The following is a 9,565-nucleotide window of genomic DNA, read 5'->3' as shown; positions in this document are numbered from 1 at the left end:
CTACTATACTGATGTGTATATTAATGGGTTGTAACTAGGTCTATTCTACTATACTGATATAGATATTAATGGGTTGTAACTAGGTCTATTCTACTATACTGATGTGTATATTAATGGGTTGTAACTAGGTCTATTCTACTATACTGATATAGATATTAATGGGTTGTAACTAGGTCTATTCTACTATACTGATGTGTATATTAATGGGTTGTAACTAGGTCTATTCTACTATACTGATATAGATATTAATGGGTTGTAACTAGGTCTATTCTACTATACTGATATAGATATTAATGGGTTGTAACTAGGTCTATTCTACTCTACTGATATAGATATTAATGGGTTGTAACTAGGTCTATTCTACTCTACTGATATAGATATTAATGGGTTGTAACTAGGTCTATTCTACTATACTGATATAGATATTGATGGGTTGTAACTAGGTCTATTCTACTGATATAGATATTAATGGGTTGTAACTAGGTCTATTCTACTGATATAGATATTGATGGGTTGTAACTAGGTCTATTCTACTGATATAGATATTAATGGGTTGTAACTAGGTCTATTCTACTATACTGATATAGATATTGATGGGTTGTAACTAGGTCTATTCTACTGATATAGATATTAATGGGTTGTAACTAGGTCTATTCTACTGATATAGATATTAATGGGTTGTAACTAGGTCTATTCTACTGATATAGATATTAATGGGTTGTAACTAGGTCTATTCTACTGATATAGATATTAATGGGTTGTAACTAGGTCTATTCTACTGATATAGATATTGATGGGTTGTAACTAGGTCTATTCTACTGATATAGATATTAATGGGTTGTAACTAGGTCTATTCTACTGACATAGATATTAATGGGTTGTAACTAGGTCTATTCTACTGATATAGATATTAATGGGTTGTAACTAGGTCTATTCTACTATACTGATATAGATATTGATGGGTTGTAACTAGGTCTATTCTACTGATATAGATATTAATGGGTTGTAACTAGGTCTATTCTACTGATATAGATATTGATGGGTTGTAACTAGGTCTATTCTACTGATATAGATATTAATGGGTTGTAACTAGGTCTATTCTACTGATATAGATATTAATGGGTTGTAACTAGGTCTATTCTACTGATATAGATATTAATGGGTTGTAACTAGGTCTATTCTACTGATATAGATATTAATGGGTTGTAACTAGGTCTATTCTACTGATATAGATATTAATGGGTTGTAACTAGGTCTATTCTACTGATATAGATATTAATGGGTTGTAACTAGGTCTATTCTACTATACTGATATAGATATTGATGGGTTGTAACTAGGTCTATTCTACTGATATATATATTAATGGGTTGTAACTAGGTCTATTCTACTGATATAGATATTGATGGGTTGTAACTAGGTCTATTCTACTGATATAGATATTAATGGGTTGTAACTAGGTCTATTCTACTGATATATATATTAATGGGTTGTAACTAGGTCTATTCTACTGATATAGATATTGATGGGTTGTAACTAGGTCTATTCTACTATACTGATATATATATTAATGGGTTGTAACTAGGTCTTTTCTACTGATATAGATATTGATGGGTTGTAACTAGGTCTATTCTACTGATATAGATATTAATGGGTTGTAACTAGGTCTATTCTACTATTCTACTGATATAGATATTAATGGGTTGTAACTAGGTCTATTCTACTGATATAGATATTAATGGGTTGTAACTAGGTCTATTCTACTGATATAGATATTAATGGGTTGTAACTAGGTCTATTCTATTCTACTGATATAGATATTAATGGGTTGTAACTAGGTCTATTCTACTATACTGATATAGATATTAATGGGTTGTAACTAGGTCTATTCTACTATACTGATGTATATATTAATGAGTTATAACTAGGTCTATTCTACTGATATAGATATTAATGGGTTGTAACTAGGTCTATTCTACTATACTGATATGTATATATTAATGGGTTGTAACTAGGTCTATTCTACTGATAGATGATATAGATATTAATGGGTTGTAACTAGGTCTATTCTACTGATATATTAATGGGTATATTAATGGGTTGTAACTAGGTCTATTCTACTATACTGATATAGATATTAATGGGTTGTAACTAGGTCTATTCTACTATACTGATATAGATATTAATGGGTTGTAACTAGGTCTATTCTACTACTGATATATATATTAATGAGTTATAACTAGGTCTATTCTACTGATATATATATTAATGGGTTGTAACTAGGTCTATTCTACTGATATATATATTAATGGGTTGTAACTAGGTCTATTCTACTGATATAGATATTAATGGGTTGTAACTAGGTCTATTCTACTGATATAGATATTAATGGGTTGTAACTAGGTCTATTCTACTGATATAGATATTAATGGGTTGTAACTAGGTCTATTCTACTATACTGATATAGATATTGATGGGTTGTAACTAGGTCTATTCTACTGATATATATATTAATGGGTTGTAACTAGGTCTTTTCTACTGATATAGATATTAATGGGTTGTAACTAGGTCTATTCTACTGATATAGATATTAATGGGTTGTAACTAGGTCTATTCTACTGATATAGATATTAATGGGTTGTAACTAGGTCTATTCTACTGATATAGATATTAATGGGTTGTAACTAGGTCTATTCTACTGATATAGATATTGATGGGTTGTAACTAGGTCTATTCTACTGATATAGATATTAATGGGTTGTAACTAGGTCTATTCTACTCTACTGATATAGATATTAATGGGTTGTAACTAGGTCTATTCTACTGATATAGATATTAATGGGTTGTAACTAGGTCTATTCTACTATACTGATATAGATATTGATGGGTTGTAACTAGGTCTATTCTACTGATATAGATATTAATGGGTTGTAACTAGGTCTATTCTACTGATATAGATATTGATGGGTTGTAACTAGGTCTATTCTACTGATATAGATATTAATGGGTTGTAACTAGGTCTATTCTACTGATATAGATATTAATGGGTTGTAACTAGATCTATTCTACTGATATAGATATTGATGGGTTGTAACTAGGTCTATTCTACTGATATAGATATTAATGGGTTGTAACTAGGTCTATTCTACTGATATAGATATTAATGGGTTGTAACTAGGTCTATTCTACTGATATAGATATTAATGGGTTGTAACTAGGTCTATTCTACTATACTGATATAGATATTGATGGGTTGTAACTAGGTCTATTCTACTGATATAGATATTAATGGGTTGTAACTAGGTCTATTCTACTGATATAGATATTGATGGGTTGTAACTAGGTCTATTCTACTGATATAGATATTAATGGGTTGTAACTAGGTCTATTCTACTGATATAGATATTGATGGGTTGTAATGGGTTGTAACTAGGTCTATTCTACTGATATAGATATTAATGGGTTGTAACTAGGTCTATTCTACTATACTGATATAGATATTAATGGGTTGTAACTAGGTATTTTCTACTGATATAGATATTAATGGGTTGTAACTAGGTCTATTCTACTGATATAGATATTAATGGGTTGTAACTAGGTCTATTCTACTATACTGATATAGATATTAATGGGTTGTAACTAGGTCTATTCTACTATACTGATATAGATATTAATGGGTTGTAACTAGGTCTATTCTACTGATATAGATATTAATGGGTTGTAACTAGGTCTATTCTACTGATATAGATATTGATGGGTTGTAACTAGGTCTATTCTACTGATATAGATATTAATGGGTTGTAACTAGGTCTATTCTACTGATATAGATATTAATGGGTTGTAACTAGGTCTATTCTACTGATATAGATATTAATGGGTTGTAACTAGGTCTATTCTACTATACTGATATAGATATTGATGGGTTGTAACTAGGTCTATTCTACTGATATAGATATTAATGGGTTGTAACTAGGTCTATTCTACTGATATAGATATTGATGGGTTGTAACTAGGTCTATTCTACTGATATAGATATTAATGGGTTGTAACTAGGTCTATTCTACTGATATAGATATTAATGGGTTGTAACTAGGTCTATTCTACTGATATAGATATTGATGGGTTGTAACTAGGTCTATTCTACTGATATAGATATTAATGGGTTGTAACTAGGTCTATTCTACTATACTGATATAGATATTAATGGGTTGTAACTAGGTCTTTTCTATTGATATAGATATTAATGGGTTGTAACTAGGTCTATTCTACTGATATAGATATTAATGGGTTGTAACTAGGTCTATTCTACTGATATAGATATTAATGGGTTGTAACTAGGTCTATTCTACTGATATAGATATTAATGGGTTGTAACTAGGTCTATTCTACTGATATAGATATTGATGGGTTGTAACTAGGTCTATTCTACTGATATAGATATTAATGGGTTGTAACTAGGTCTATTCTACTGACATAGATATTAATGGGTTGTAACTAGGTCTATTCTACTGATATAGATATTAATGGGTTGTAACTAGGTCTATTCTACTATACTGATATAGATATTGATGTGTTGTAACTAGGTCTATTCTACTGATATAGATATTAATGGGTTGTAACTAGGTCTATTCTACTGATATAGATATTAATGGGTTGTAACTAGGTCTATTCTACTGATATAGATATTAATGGGTTGTAACTAGGTCTATTCTACTGATATATATATTAATGGGTTGTAACTAGGTCTATTCTACTGATATAGATATTAATGGGTTGTAAACTAGGTCTATTCTACTATACTGATATAGATATTAATGGGTTGTTACTAGGTCTATTCTACTATACTGATGTGTATATTAATGGGTTGTAACTAGGTCTATTCTACTGATATAGATATTAATGGGTTGTAACTAGGTCTATTCTACTATACTGATGTGTATATTAATGGGTTGTAACTAGGTCTATTCTACTATACTGATATAGATATTAATGGGTTGTAACTAGGTCTATTCTACTATACTGATGTGTATATTAATGGGTTGTAACTAGGTCTATTCTACTATACTGATATAGATATTAATGGGTTGTAACTAGGTCTATTCTACTATACTGATATAGATATTAATGGGTTGTAACTAGGTCTATTCTACTCTACTGATATAGATATTAATGGGTTGTAACTAGGTCTATTCTACTCTACTGATATAGATATTAATGGGTTGTAACTAGGTCTATTCTACTATACTGATATAGATATTGATGGGTTGTAACTAGGTCTATTCTACTGATATAGATATTAATGGGTTGTAACTAGGTCTATTCTACTGATATAGATATTGATGGGTTGTAACTAGGTCTATTCTACTGATATAGATATTAATGGGTTGTAACTAGGTCTATTCTACTATACTGATATAGATATTGATGGGTTGTAACTAGGTCTATTCTACTGATATAGATATTAATGGGTTGTAACTAGGTCTATTCTACTGATATAGATATTAATGGGTTGTAACTAGGTCTATTCTACTGATATAGATATTAATGGGTTGTAACTAGGTCTATTCTACTGATATAGATATTAATGGGTTGTAACTAGGTCTATTCTACTGATATAGATATTGATGGGTTGTAACTAGGTCTATTCTACTGATATAGATATTAATGGGTTGTAACTAGGTCTATTCTACTGACATAGATATTAATGGGTTGTAACTAGGTCTATTCTACTGATATAGATATTAATGGGTTGTAACTAGGTCTATTCTACTATACTGATATAGATATTGATGGGTTGTAACTAGGTCTATTCTACTGATATAGATATTAATGGGTTGTAACTAGGTCTATTCTACTGATATAGATATTGATGGGTTGTAACTAGGTCTATTCTACTGATATAGATATTAATGGGTTGTAACTAGGTCTATTCTACTGATATAGATATTAATGGGTTGTAACTAGGTCTATTCTACTGATATAGATATTGATGGGTTGTAACTAGGTCTATTCTACTGATATAGATATTAATGGGTTGTAACTAGGTCTATTCTACTGACATAGATATTAATGGGTTGTAACTAGGTCTATTCTACTGATATAGATATTAATGGGTTGTAACTAGGTCTATTCTACTATACTGATATAGATATTGATGGGTTGTAACTAGGTCTATTCTACTGATATAGATATTAATGGGTTGTAACTAGGTCTATTCTACTGATATAGATATTGATGGGTTGTAACTAGGTCTATTCTACTGATATAGATATTAATGGGTTGTAACTAGGTCTATTCTACTGATATATATATTAATGGGTTGTAACTAGGTCTATTCTACTGATATAGATATTAATGGGTTGTAACTAGGTCTATTCTACTATACTGATATAGATATTAATGGGTTGTAACTAGGTATTTTCTACTGATATAGATATTAATGGGTTGTAACTAGGTCTATTCTACTGATATAGATATTAATGGGTTGTAACTAGGTCTATTCTACTGATATAGATATTAATGGGTTGTAAACTAGGTCTATTCTACTGATATAGATATTAATGGGTTGTAACTAGGTCTATTCTACTGATATATATATTAATGGGTTGTAACTAGGTCTATTCTACTGATATAGATATTAATGGGTTGTAACTAGGTCTATTCTACTATACTGATATAGATATTAATGGGTTGTTACTAGGTCTATTCTACTATACTGATGTGTATATTAATGGGTTGTAACTAGGTCTATTCTACTGATATAGATATTAATGGGTTGTAACTAGGTCTATTCTACTATACTGATGTGTATATTAATGGGTTGTAACTAGTTCTATTCTACTATACTGATATAGATATTAATGGGTTGTAACTAGGTCTATTCTACTGATACATATATTAATGGGTTGTAACTAGGTCTATTCTACTATACTGATATAGATATTAATGGGTTGTAACTAGGTCTATTCTACTATACTGATATAGATATTAATGGGTTGTAACTAGGTCTATTCTACTCTACTGATATAGATATTAATGGGTTGTAACTAGGTCTATTCTACTGATATAGATATTAATGGGTTGTAACTAGGTCTATTCTACTGATATAGATATTGATGGGTTGTAACTAGGTCTATTCTACTGATATAGATATTAATGGGTTGTAACTAGGTCTATTCTACTGACATAGATATTAATGGGTTGTAACTAGGTCTATTCTACTGATATAGATATTAATGGGTTGTAACTAGGTCTATTCTACTATACTGATATAGATATTGATGGGTTGTAACTAGGTCTATTCTACTGATGTAGATATTAATGGGTTGTAACTAGGTCTATTCTACTGATATAGATATTAATGGGTTGTAACTAGGTCTATTCTACTGATATAGATATTAATGGGTTGTAACTAGGTCTATTCTACTGATATAGATATTAATGGTTTGTAACTAGGTCTATTCTACTGATATAGATATTAATGGGTTGTAACTAGGTCTATTCTACTGATATAGATATTGATGGGTTGTAACTAGGTCTATTCTACTGATATAGATATTAATGGGTTGTAACTAGGTCTATTCTACTGACATAGATATTAATGGGTTGTAACTAGGTCTATTCTACTGATATAGATATTAATGGGTTGTAACTAGGTCTATTCTACTATACTGATATAGATATTGATGGGTTGTAACTAGGTCTATTCTACTGATATAGATATTAATGGGTTGTAACTAGGTCTATTCTACTGATATAGATATTGATGGGTTGTAACTAGGTCTATTCTACTGATATAGATATTAATGGGTTGTAACTAGGTCTATTCTACTGATATAGATATTAATGGGTTGTAACTAGGTCTATTCTACTGATATAGATATTGATGGGTTGTAACTAGGTCTATTCTACTGATATAGATATTAATGGGTTGTAACTAGGTCTATTCTACTGACATAGATATTAATGGGTTGTAACTAGGTCTATTCTACTGATATAGATATTAATGGGTTGTAACTAGGTCTATTCTACTATACTGATATAGATATTGATGGGTTGTAACTAGGTCTATTCTACTGATATAGATATTAATGGGTTGTAACTAGGTCTATTCTACTGATATAGATATTGATGGGTTGTAACTAGGTCTATTCTACTGATATAGATATTAATGGGTTGTAACTAGGTCTATTCTACTGATATATATATATTAATGGGTTGTAACTAGGTCTATTCTACTGATATAGATATTAATGGGTTGTAACTAGGTCTATTCTACTATACTGATATAGATATTAATGGGTTGTAACTAGGTCTTTTCTACTGATATAGATATTAATGGGTTGTAACTAGGTCTATTCTACTGATATAGATATTAATGGGTTGTAACTAGGTCTATTCTACTGATATAGATATTAATGGGTTGTAAACTAGGTCTATTCTACTGATATAGATATTAATGGGTTGTAACTAGGTCTATTCTACTGATATATATATTAATGGGTTGTAACTAGGTCTATTCTACTGATATAGATATTAATGGGTTGTAACTAGGTCTATTCTACTATACTGATATAGATATTAATGGGTTGTTACTAGGTCTATTCTACTATACTGATGTAACTAGTATATTAATGGGTTGTAACTAGGTCTATTCTACTGATATAGATATTAATGGGTTGTAACTAGGTCTATTCTACTATACTGATGTGTATATTAATGGGTTGTAACTAGTTCTATTCTACTATACTGATATAGATATTAATGGGTTGTAACTAGGTCTATTCTACTGATACAGATATTAATGGGTTGTAACTAGGTCTATTCTACTATACTGATATAGATATTAATGGGTTGTAACTAGGTCTATTCTACTATACTGATATAGATATTAATGGGTTGTAACTAGGTCTATTCTACTCTACTGATATAGATATTAATGGGTTGTAACTAGGTCTATTCTACTGATATAGATATTAATGGGTTGTAACTAGGTCTATTCTACTGATATAGATATTGATGGGTTGTAACTAGGTCTATTCTACTGATATAGATATTAATGGGTTGTAACTAGGTCTATTCTACTGACATAGATATTAATGGGTTGTAACTAGGTCTATTCTACTGATATAGATATTAATGGGTTGTAACTAGGTCTATTCTACTATACTGATATAGATATTGATGGGTTGTAACTAGGTCTATTCTACTGATATAGATATTAATGGGTTGTAACTAGGTCTATTCTACTGATATAGATATTGATGGGTTGTAACTAGGTCTATTCTACTGATATAGATATTAATGGGTTGTAACTAGGTCTATTCTACTGATATATATATTAATGGGTTGTAACTAGGTCTATTCTACTGATATAGATATTAATGGGTTGTAACTAGATCTATTCTACTATACTGATATAGATATTAATGGGTTGTAACTAGGTATTTTCTACTGATATAGATATTAATGGGTTGTAACTAGGTCTATTCTACTGATATAGATATTAATGGGTTGTAACTAGGTCTAGGTCTATTCTACTGATATAGATATTAATGGGTTGTAACT

At 30.1% G+C, this 9,565-nt stretch overlaps 1 long non-coding RNA gene across 1 annotated transcript; it reads left to right on the top strand.

Moving 5' to 3' along the window:
* The first annotated feature begins 1,213 nt into the window (after positions 1 to 1,213).
* LOC135565420 (uncharacterized) lies at positions 1,214 to 8,236 on the top strand. Its single transcript, XR_010461619.1, has 2 exons — positions 1,214 to 1,583; positions 6,914 to 8,236. It is a non-coding gene; the product is annotated as an uncharacterized LOC135565420 (long non-coding RNA).
* Positions 8,237 to 9,565: the final 1,329 nt, after the last annotated feature.

This window comes from Oncorhynchus nerka, linkage group LG27, assembly GCF_034236695.1.
Source record: "Oncorhynchus nerka isolate Pitt River linkage group LG27, Oner_Uvic_2.0, whole genome shotgun sequence".
Taxonomy (NCBI): Eukaryota; Metazoa; Chordata; class Actinopteri; order Salmoniformes; family Salmonidae; genus Oncorhynchus; species Oncorhynchus nerka.
Note: the sequence above shows the minus strand (reverse complement) of the source record. Positions and strands in the feature narration are given on the sequence as shown.